Below are 12,849 nucleotides of genomic sequence, written 5' to 3' on the forward strand. Positions count from 1 at the left end.
TTTCTCTGTTTTTATTTATTTTGAAGAATACTTCATCTGTTTTTGTGCAAGTGAGATGAGTAAATGTATGTTCACATTTAAGAACTACAATAACCATCATGTTCACACAGAGTACACAACGCCTCTGCAACTTAATAGCAATTTATTTCAACAAGGGGACAGGAGAGCTGTCAGTGAATAAATAGGAAAACAAAGTAGCTTGCGTTACTTATTTGAAAGAGTAACTCAGATGTAAAAGTTATTTATATTAAAAGTAATGTGTTACTTTACTCATTACTTAACAAAGTTATCTAATTGTGTTACCTGCGTATTGGAAACTATTACAAACATGAATTAGATTAAATGTAATTTATATGTGGAACCTAAACCTCAAAGTTATGATAAACTGGTTACATTTTCTGGATTCAGTCAGACTTAAAGGGCACCTATTATACAAAATTCACTTTTACATGGCGTTTGAACATAAATATGCGTTGGCAGTGCGTGTACACAACCACCCTATAATGATAAAAATACACCCAGTGCTTTTTTTTAAAATCCCCATAAATCATAAGCACTGTCTCAGAACAAGCAGTTCTCAGATTGGGGTAATGTGACATACTTTTGCACAAGCCCCTCCCACGACTGTTGACGGACACTAACATAGACCCGGCCTGGGTGAGCTGTACACAGTCCAACATTGTTTCGACTCCGGAGCATATATTCTCTGGCTCTGTGGGCATTATTGTTCGACTCCGGGTCGAAATGAACACCGCTACTGAGAGTTTCTGTTTTGATATTATCATTCCGTGAGATGAGATTGTCCTGCCATTGAGCGCGAGCTCGTGAGGCTCCACCCTCTGTGCCGGTAGCAGCAGCTCATTTGCATTTAAAGGAATACACACTAAAACGGCGTGTTTTTCTGAGCCCCATAAAGTGACAATTTAAACATGCTGTAAAAATTATCTGTTGGGTATTTTGAGATAAAACTTCACATACACACTGTTGGGACTACAGAGACTCATTTTACATCTTGTGAAAAGGGGCATAATAGGTGCCCTTTGAAGGCTGTTTTTGTGTCTTTAAACATGTTTTTAAATCATCTTAAATCACGCCCAACAGATTTTTTTTTACATCCGTAAACAATGGGTAATTGTTCACGCTATAATTACAGGTTTGGGGGATAAACAGGTTTACAATTCATTTTCTATTTTCAGTGTGCTTCATATGGCATACATAGGCTCAGTGCTAAAACTCATGCTAAAAGCATGAATGTAACCTGTTAATTTGGTGCTGAAATAAATATGTGTTGCTTACATATGTGGTGTGAAACAGGCCTGACAAACAATGTTTTGCCAATTTTGCTTACCGTTGTCAATTTCAACTGTTACAAATACTGAACTCACCAATATGAGTTCATAAATACAATAAAAACATGGCCTTATTCATAACCTGCATGAAGATAGACACACAAAAAACAAGGTAATTACTTTTTTTCTTCAGGTTGCACGTGCATTTTTCTATTCTTGTGTATAATCAAGCTGTTGATCACAGACGGCGTATCCTTTATAAAAAAAAAACATTTCAACTTTTGGTTCCTTCCCTTCCCAGAAACTATTTTTGTGCTCTCACAGTCGAAATAGGGCATCTCACTCTACTAAGTATTGAGAAAGATGACTTGCCTTCAGTTTTAGAACCTGTTAATGCACATAGAAATGTCAAGTAGATTCTAAATGTCAAGTTCTAAGTCTTATTGTAATGAGCCAGATAAAGCTGAACTCTAATAACAATGCTGTAAAGTTATGCACTTAACACAGTAAAACAAGGATGATTTTAGCTTTTGACATGTCTTGCTCCAATGAGTAATTGTCTCGTATCAACATCTTTGTTGAATTGTCCCTTTGCTAATGTATTATTGTCTTAATATTTTGTAAATTATTCATTTTCTAGCACTAACCACTAATTAACAAAAACAATACCCAACAAATAATTGTAATATTAATATATATAAATGAAGCACAAGGCCATACATCTCCAAATATTTTAGTATTTTTTTCTTGTTTTACATTTTTAACATCATCATAAAAATAGATACATTTTACTTTAATAACCAAAATAATAAGTTTATTCTTCTCTACCCATTTGCAAGTAGTTTTTTTTTTTTTTTTTTTTTTTTTTAAGTTTTAAAACTTTAAACTTTAAAGTTTACAAAATATTTTTTTTCTTGTGACTTTAAACAAGAAAAAAAAAATTAATGTTGTGTATTGTCTTGCTGGTCAATGGTGTTTAGATATCTTTACTGGGGAAAAGTTTAATATATATATATATATATTTTTTTTTTGTTTGTTTAAGATATATATATATAAAGATATATACCCCCAATCCCCCCCCCCAAAAAAAAAAAACACACACACACACACACACACACTTGACAGTGTCCTTGCCTCACCTGCTAAATTACTTATCCTTCATAAAACTCATAGATCCAGTAGCCAAAGGATTTCACTTCTTCTTTTTTTTTACTATATCCAAAGACATTGCACAGACTCAAAAATAAATCCCTTATGTTCAATTCCATATAACACCAAAACCACATCAAACATGTATACACCATCTGAGTCAGGAACTTCTACAACAAAGAATGCAAAATCAAGCAAAACAGCATTTCTGTTTTAAGATGAAATGCTTTCTGCAGAAGAAGCTTAAGGCTGTGTTCAGTCTGAAGAGGTCTTTGCAGATTTCTGACCTACAAGAGTACTGGATCAGACATTCCACGTCTCTCTAATTAGAAGAATCGTTTTACACAGGTCACCCTGCAATGCCAACCCATGAATCACTTTTAAAATTAATACTTAAGGGGAAAAAAAAAAAACTAATTAATTGCACAATTTGCTGTAATTAATTGCAATTAATTGCATTTCCCCCAAGCTTGTAATCATCAATATGTAAACATAGAATCACCCAATTAAATTAAACAACAGAAAAAAAAGGAACAGAAGATAGCCCTATATTAAAATAATACTAAACATCAATATATTATTCTTCATTAAGAAAATCTGATTATCAAAATAAAGTATAGTACAAAGCATGTGATCAGAGCATGCCTTTTTTACATATTTACAGAATACATACGAGCGAGTCACTCGAATGGCGGCAGCCATGTTGCGCCTCCATCTTGAAAATACATTAGCCAAAGGGACATACCTGGAAATTCAAGCTTTGCTTTTCGCGCTTTTACACTCAGTTGCACCGTGACGAATGCGAGGGGGAGATTACTCGCGAGAGGAAGCGAAAGAGATAATTGAAACGACAACGTGACAGGCAAATCAACAAGACCAAAGTCAATGGAGTGGCTTTTCCAAGATGGAAAGAGCTCATGAGGAGCAAGGATTTTAAAAGAGACGCTGAAGTTGCCTGCTTTCTTCTTGACAGGTAATTCAGCCTATTTTTGTAAATGTATAGTTGCTTGGCTATAGCATGGTTGTGCATAACGCTAGAACAACGTCTAGGTAACCTCATCACTTGAAGGAACACTCATGGTCAAAGTTGAACTGGAAGCCATGTTAATCTTGGAATAATACGGCCACCGTACGAGTTAAAACGCCCTCGGAATGGGAGGGGCTAGAAAGTAATATTCAGTTGGTAGTCATATACAATTTCACCGCTAGATTGGAGAAAATCCTACACAGTGTAGCTTTAAGTGCTTTAAGTGTAGCTTTAAAAAATGTTTTCTTTTTCTTTTGGATTTTTTCAAATACTTTACCAGATTAATTTCATTTTGGCAAACTTTTACTTCACTACATCCAAATCAACTATGTTTCATATCTTGTTATTTCGAACTGAAGAAATCTAAACCTAAAGAAACCTAATCTAAAGAAATGTAACAAAGCTGTCCACTTCATGATCGAATCATTCTTTTGAAACTTATTTTATCTCCGATGATCCTGTTGATTCAGTTCACAAGTCACACAGAATTATTAATTTACAAATTGTACTGATCCAAGTGTAGCTATTCTTGAGTGAACAACTCACTGATTCATTGATCCAGTCGAAGTGAGTCGTTTAGTTCACTAAATTGGGCACATCTGACTCTAACTGAGCAAAGAACCAGAAGATGTGATGGGATCCTCAGAGCTCGAACGTACAGAAGATGCCTAGAAGATGAAGTTATAAATGCAGAATTGTCTTATTTTCAAGTATTTCTAAAGTGTTTTAATCTGTTTGCATGCATGCACATTTTAATCATCAGTAACTTTCTGCATTATTAAAAGATTGATAGTCTATCAGAATCAGCTTTTATTACCTAGTACAACTTGTACAATAATAAATAAAAATATTAATAAAATAGACATCTATTTTAAAATGTAACTGTACATTAAACTGTACATTTGTTAGGAATCACTACTGGATGCAAGCTGGTTGAGAACCCAAATGCAACTTTACTTCAAAACATAATCAAACATAAAACAAGGGCATGGCAAGGAATGAAACTCAGAACACAGAAAAAGAACCTGGACAACGACATGAAACATTGAATACTAGACAAAGACACAGGGCAAACATGAGAGCTTAAATACACAAGACTACGACAAGACAAGGGACACCTGTGAACAATTAAACAATCAACCAATGACCACATGACACAATAGACAAGAGGCTTGTTCGACTTGATACCGATCGGTTTATGACATCAAAGTACCGCGAGAGTAACTCGAAAGCATAAGGAGCCGTTGACTTTCTATTCGCTCTCGCGGTATTTTGATGTCATTCACCGATCGGTCTGTGCAGCGCCGGTTCAGGTCGAACAAGCCTAAGGGAACACAAGGCAGGATCACATGACTAAAACAGGGGATCACATGACAGACCAGAACAAGGAACAAGAAACAAAACCCAAACCGTGGCATAATTAGTGTAATGTGTGCAAAAAGTCACAGTTTGTACTTTGAAGATGCAGCATAGCAGACTAATGTGAATAATGCGATTAATGTAACGTGTATAATACTGTTGATGCGGCCAGTTGCCGATGGAAATAAATGTTTTTGTGGCGTGAAGTTTAAGTCTTGATGGACTGCATGCAGTCTCCTGCCTGTAACAACTTTGTTAATCAAACGAAACATTTTATTATTTGTGAAGCATATTGTCCTATAACTGACTAGTGATACTAAATTACTCTTTTTGTCTTCCCTGTGAAAAAGGCCATTATACATGTTTAAATCATCATGAGGGTGTGTAAATGATGACAGAATCGTCATCTTTGTGTGAGCTATTCCTTTAAGTAGTATATAGGTCATATTAGTAAAAAATTAGAGACATTTGTCTTGCATCACGTGGGTGTTTTGGAGGCTATATTTTCCTTCCCTCCTCCATAACAAGGCCCCAATTCCCTTTTCCGCACTACAAATGCATTGTTTTCTGCAAGCCCTATGAATTCTAAGGAAGCGATTCAGTCTCTGCTGAATCACACTCACATTCATTGCTCTAAATATGTCACTAAAAAGTTTCTTCACCAACCATCCGGGATTCAGAGGTAAGCCTCTCTTCTCGTCGCACTCTCTCTTCTCTCAGAGAAAGAGGCGGACTGAAAGTGTTCTTAATATACTGACACATCATGAGTTTGCATGAGGACAGTTTTAATGGTGATAAATGGCTTTTTTGCTTCATCTAAGGAGAGGATATCAAAAACAGCACTGAGCTGAAGTTGTTTGTAAGCTGTTTGATGTGCATATCCAAAGTCTAGTTGCAATAACATTTCAGGAGCTGTAAGAAACTTTGATACAAAATGAACAATGGTGATGACATATGTGCGAATGTACATGCTGCAGATTTTAACACATCAAGTACATGTGGGTTTCTTGGAAGGGTGTTGATTGAGCACAAGGATATATGTTAACAGCACCTCAGGTGAAACAGATATCAAAATGATAATATTCGTGACAAGTGAGTAAACTTTGGCAGTTTAATTGGAACGGCTGTTAATGTCACGTTGATCTGCCACCCTTTGATCATCAGACAAATTCATTCACACAAGTAATTTAAGAGGTTGGGAATCATGACTTTTTAGAGCGTTGTTGGAAAGATTTATGTATTACTAAATGCATTCAATCACTTTTTAAGAATTTGCTTTGCTCATAGATTAAATTTTATATATCTTAAATTTTTATGATATTGTCTACCATGTAAAAACCGCTAATGATTTTACTTTGGGAATGAAATCCCCTCTGGGTTTCATTTAAAAATAAAACTGCCACTTTGAAGTTGTCACGTTTGGTTTTGGGTTTTGTATTCACTTTAAATAACTGTATTTTTCACTGGTACATACTGCAACGTAAATTGACTTTGTACCAGTAAACAATGTGTCTGCTTCATTGTATCAGAACAAAAGAGTCTTTCTTAACCTGACAAAGACGTCTTGCTTGTTAGTGTTGAAAAGCACACCATGTTTAATTTTTATTTTTACCTTTATACACTGATGTCTTTATGTTTGGAAGTGAAAAGCTTTTTTCTCCCCTGCTGAGTGAGTGTTATTTCGCTTTATGAAAAGAACCGATAGGAGAGAGCAGATAGGCGGCTTTATTTTGAAGCCTCTGTTCTTTCCTGAAATTAATATTGATTCTTGTATCATAGCGCAACAGTTTCATTTAAGTGATGGAAGCGTAATACTCCATCTCCACCTAGTTGCTGCCAAGCACTACAGTATGTGATTAATACTCTCTTATCCCCAGTTAGGATATTAACAATAAAAATGAATTTCTCAGTAATTGGATGTGCGCAGTCCTGTCTTCATGTGTGTGTGTTACGTTTCCTGGAGAAATACACATTATTTCAGATCATTGTAAAATGGCGTGTGTGTGTGGGGGGGTTAGATTAGGGTTAGGTTAAGGTTAGGGTTAGGGTTCGGGGGGGGGGGGGGGGGTTGCTAACCTTCTGTATTTAGCTGAATTTTCACATGTATTGGTCATTAAATTGGATCTTAGTCACAATAATTGGCTGAACACAGTCAGCTTAAACAAATAACACAAAAAGGTTTTATGTCTTTATTGAAGACACTGTAAAAATTGTGAGTATATCCCTTGGCTATTGACTTTTCCAACAGTTAACTGGAGTCAGGAGTTGGCTAACCTTGAGTCCAATCAATAAGAATGGAGATGTTGGTGCCTTGCCTAGAACAAAAGAGCTAGAGCTCAGATCACTTAAGATTACAGTATCACAGTCTAAAAGGATTGCTGTTCACCATTCCACCGTTAGACAACTCATCTAGAAATGGACAAAGTTTAGCACTGTTGCTAGTTGGTTTCCTATACCAAGGTGACTACAAGATTAAAACGCACGGTACTTGATGTTTAGAAGAATTTCAGATTGTCAGTGAAAGATTTGTGGAAATCCCTGGCAGATGCAAATATCTCTGTCAACGCTAAACACGATTAGTGTTTAAAGAACAAAATTGTTCCACAGTGGTTCAGCTGAATTTTCTCTGGACAGAAAATAACACAAAGTTGAGCTGTTTGGGGAAAAGACACAAAATGCTATGCATTTGGCTCTGATTTACTGCCTCAGGGTCTGGACAGCTTGCTATCGTCGACAAAAAAATTTTTCCCCAAGTTAATCAGAACATTTTGCAGGATATTGTAAGGGTGTATGTCCGTCAATTTGAGCTGATACAGAAGTTGAGGTAATGCAAGAGGACAACGACTCAAAGTATTGGAGTAAATCAACAACTGAACATCTTCAATAGAGGAAAATGCTCCTTCTGGAGTCCTCAACCAGACTGAGATGCTTTGTCATGACCTCAAGAGAGCAATACACAACAGACAAGTCAAGAATACTGCTGAACTACAACCGTTTTGTAAAGAATGGTGTAAAATTACTCTGTTGTGCAGGTCCGAACCATACAGAAAAATTCGGTGTAGGTCCTTGCCGTGAGAGTCAATCAGTCCATTACATTTAAGGACTCAGGTATTTTTTCCAGCTTCTACTGTGAATGCTGACATTGTGTTCAATAAAATCATGAAAAAGTATTATTGTGTTAGGCAGACTATACTTGTCTATTTACCTGCTTTTTTTATTATTATATTATTTGAAAGTCCTCCTAGTCAAAAATGTTATCCCTTAAAACTAATCTTTGATCACCAAAATTACATAAACATTTCCTGTGAAATTTTTTTTATTCATGCCTTGAAATAGCGTGAATGTAACTCTACACCCTTGCTTCATTTAGTATACGCGTAAGCAATAAGGTACGAGAGGCTGTGCTGTATCGTGAATACCAAAATGCCCATCTCTGCAAGTATTCTCTCGGTTATGTCATAAGTGAACAGTTGAGAAACAAACTGGATGTGTGTCAGTACTCAGTATATTCCATCCGTGTATTCGGTCTTAAAGTGATAGCAGCCTAATATTCCTGATGTTGTCTGTGTCACTTCATTTTAATCAAATAAGAAATAGAGCTTTAACAAAAATGAACATATATTTAACTTCTATAGTGAACAAATGGTGTTATTTTACATTTAGGCAGCTTGTAAGATAATTGTGCCGCGTAAACGCGGTGAGTACCAAGCAGCATCTCCAGGTGCACCCTTGATAACCAGACCAAAACTGTGTTGTGCACCCCTGCATATAGTTCATCATAACATCGCAATATACTGTACATCATCATACACCCGCTATATTGCCCAATGTACCCGATTTTTCATATCAACAGAAAAATACACTGGGATAACCTGGCTTCTCTTGAGTCTCCCCCACTTCAGAGCATAATGATATGCTAAAGCCCTCAAGTTGATGTGATTGGTTAGTAGTTTGTGATGTAAGAAACACCAGCGATTTCAAACTGCATTTTGTAGACTGACTTTCTTTCACCGCACTTTTTAGGAGAAAATACTCTGCAATGGTTCATTGACATGAATTTGCACATGCTTGTCTTAAAGCATATTAAAAACACCCCATATACATACAGTATAAAAAAAAAAAACATTATAAACAACTTGATTTTCATCACAGGGGGTATTTAAAATATATTTAATTATTATCGTAATAATAAACACACTGGTTTGTAGCTCAACTTATACAATTTACTGCACTTTCTCATTCTTCTAGTTCCTCTTAATTATAGCGGCTAATGAATCGGAAGTCTCGTACATTCACAGAAAATAGCTTGCTTACACATTGAAAAATAACATTGATGAGTCTGATCAAATTTCAAGACTGCAAAAATCCAGGTAAATCAAAAAGGCTTCCTTCAACTCTATACTGTATTTGTAATGATTACATGTCTAGTACCAGTAACCCAAAGCAAGTGTTATTTAATTTATTTTAAGCCTCATTGTAAACCTAAATCATACAGATTAAAACAATGTGTTGTGTTTTCCCCCAGAGGGCATCAACACACCTAAAAAAATAAATAAATAAAAAACGATGTTCAAGCTGCAAAAGCACATTCACTACTGTTTTATATGATGAGTGTAAAATAAATCAGTGAACTCATCACCATCAAAAAATCAGGCAGTTTTCCTTTAATAGGGAGACAGTGTTTTGGGGAGCAGGTCACAGCATTCAATTATTCTATGATTTTCCTTATAAAAAGGGCAGCATTGGCGAGGTGCCAGTATTTGTTTAAAGAGACAGTTCAACCAAAAATGAAAATTCTGTCATCGTTTACATTATTTCCTCTATGGAACACACAAGTGATTTCTTTTTCTGTCCATAAAATGTAAGTCAATGAGGACCAAATGTTGCTTTGGACCCCATTAACTTTCACTGTATGAACATAAACAGCTGGATTGACATACGGGTGAGTTTTCATTTTGGGGTGAACTTTCCATTTAAGCAATATGTTGAGGAAGGAAAGAAAATGCATCTGCAAACGTGAACATCAAATGAATTTCTTTCAGGTAGAGCACACTCCAGATTAGGCGACAAATCCTTCCAATTTTACCATGTGCACATAACCTCACACTATAGAGTGAGCAGTAAGTTATTACAGATTAGACTGGTCATGCGCGAGTGAATCCAACGCATATCCATAAAGGCCAGAGGACCCTTTGCTATCCTTCGCTTTTTTTTTTTACATTCAGAATATGTCAGCATGTTTGCTGCATGCATGCAAACGCAGAGAATAATGAAAACAATATTCCCGCTGCAGAAAATACTCATATTTTGCATTTGATTATGAGATGGCATTTGCATATTGAAGAGGCTAGCACATTTCTGCTTGCACATGAGAAGACAAATATATTGCTTGATAATACCAAAGCTCAGAGTCCTCCACCCACTTCCCATGGGAGTCATTTTCATTTCTCCGCAAGCTTTTTAATCACCCCTTGTCCCCTAATCAAGTTCCTTTCCATCAATCTCAGCGGCACTATTCCTCATCTCCGCCGGAGCCCACCGAACCAGCACTCGCTCGCCAGATTTATGGACCGTAGAGCAAATTAACCAAGCCCCCCAAAGCCATGGTGGCCATGACAACGCTAACTGGAGATGACAAAGTGGTCTTTGTTTGAAAGGTTGAGGTCAAGGTTCTCATTTCGCTTCAGTGGTAGAAAGTCTTTGACTGTCATGGTCAATATTCTCTAAGTCTGGTAAAAATTGATAAAGGCAGTTGTAAATAGAGATGTTGTTAAAGGCCCTACGTCTATCTCGGTGACTCAACGTCTTGTCAATCATCTTGTCTCAGGCATCTGCATCCAAACTCTCATTTCACATAAGAAACAAATATGGTATTTCTTTAATATCAGTGTTCCGTTGATTTTTAGTTGCTGTCATAACACTCGTTTTCAAGTGCCATTCTATAAGATATAACAAGACACTGTCTCTGCTAAGGGTCTTATATACCTTCGAGGGAGACTTAGTAGAGTCTACAAACCAATTAAAATCTTTTTGTCATGGTCGTGATGTGAAAGGTTTCTTATCTGCCACTGCTTCTTCACACAATGGTGTCCTTGGAAAGCATGTCTTACACCACTGACTTACACCAGTACATGTCAATCTGTCTCATGTCTGACGTGTGTGAGCTGGAAACTGGTTGTCTCCTCCACTTGCCCACTGTGAGGGTGGCCCATTTTACTGTCATCATTAGACTGTTTCCTCTCAGAATACTGCCACTCACCTTGCTCTTAACCCTGTATCCCCTTCCATTTTAGTTTGCCATTAGCACTGGAGAAATGCACATTCATCTTCATTTGCACACCTCTAAAAAGCAGACTAATCACATCGCTGCAATTATGTGCGCCCCTTGTATGTTTTCTGCCATTTAAAAGAAAGAACTTAAACGAAAATCAGCTATAAATGCCTAACCATTCACTGCCACACAGACAGAAATAGCCAGGGTTCAATCCAAACATGTTAGAAATTAGGCATAAGCGAATTGTCAATTGTACTCCAAAAGTAACCACATACACTCTTAGAGGAAAAGGTTAAATATTGGAACATTTTATGGATTTAGTTGAAATTAATTCATTTAGTTTCAATTCGTTTTCATATTCGATATAAAAACTTTATTGCATTCTTTAAATTGAGTCAACAGGAGAGAGACAGAGAGATACGATAAATAAAATATGTACAAAATAAAATAAAAAATTCTTTAAACATTTGTATTAATATATTGCATTGCATATGAATGAAAATGCATGTTAACCATAAGGGAATTAATTAAACATAGTTTAATAAGTTTTAATTTAATTTAATCACATGATTTAATTTGAATGAAATAAATTAATTTGTGTGTAAAAACCTTCTTTGATTGAATCAAGTAGGTAATGAATTAATTTTTTGAGTGATCTATCTATCTATCTATCTATCTATCTATCTATCTATCTATCTATCTATCTATCTATCTATCTATCTATCTGTCTGTCTGTCTGTCTGTCTGTCTGTCTGTCTGTCTGTCTGTCTGTCTGTCTGTCTGTCTGTCTGTCTGTCTGTCTGTCTATCTATCTATCTATCTATCTATCTATCTATCTATCTATCTATCTATCTATCTATCTATCTATCTATCTATCTATAACAGGACAGGGACAACACAGCTCCATCAGATGTCTCTCTCCAGCAGATATCATCCTCATTCGGAGCACATGAGCGGGGATCCCTCCACACCGCTGCTCTGGAGCCTGAAATTGCTCATTCCCTCAGGCAGCCCCTGCAGACCAGCACATGCTGACTGCCATTGAATAGTGCAGGGTACAGTTCTATTTACAATTTTTTATCATCCAGCATGACATTTTAAGGTTCCTCCATCAAATACAGAGCAAAACTCAAGCAGAACCAGAGGATCCGTCATACGATTGCTTTGTAATTAATGGTATCTATTTCTCCAGAGCTGCTCTCCTCTCACACACTCTAAAAAATGCTGGGTTGTTTCAACCCAATTTTGGGTAAAATATGGACAAACCCAAATGTTGGGTTAAAAATGTAATGTAAAAATGTAACCCAATGGCTGGGTTTGTCCATATTTTACCCAAAATTGGGTTGAAACAAGCCAGCATTTTTTAGAGTGCATATACGGTCACTAGAGTTCAGTGTGCTGTTGACTGGCATTGTCATTTTTATTTTATTTTTTTAGCCCAGAAACCATAAAAATTGCTTGTTACCAGCCTCGCACTTCCAGGGATTTCTGAAAAGCAGGGTGTGTTGATTCTGTCTGCACACCTTCCATTGAACACACCATCTGGACTTCCTGACAGCCCTCTCAGCCATTCTACAAGGCTTCAGAATCACTGGTGCTAATTTATTTTGACCCCAAAGCTCTCACACTGGGGTTTCATGGTAGTGATTCTGAAAAACAGGTGCACTAATGATGAGAGTCGCGCTGTCCTTGCAACTATATCTCATCTAACCTCATTACAAGTGTGTCAAGACTTTTGCCTTCATATGCCC

Source organism: Phoxinus phoxinus, assembly GCF_949152265.1.
Source record: "Phoxinus phoxinus genome assembly, chromosome: 5".
NCBI lineage: Eukaryota > Metazoa > Chordata > Actinopteri > Cypriniformes > Leuciscidae > Phoxinus > Phoxinus phoxinus.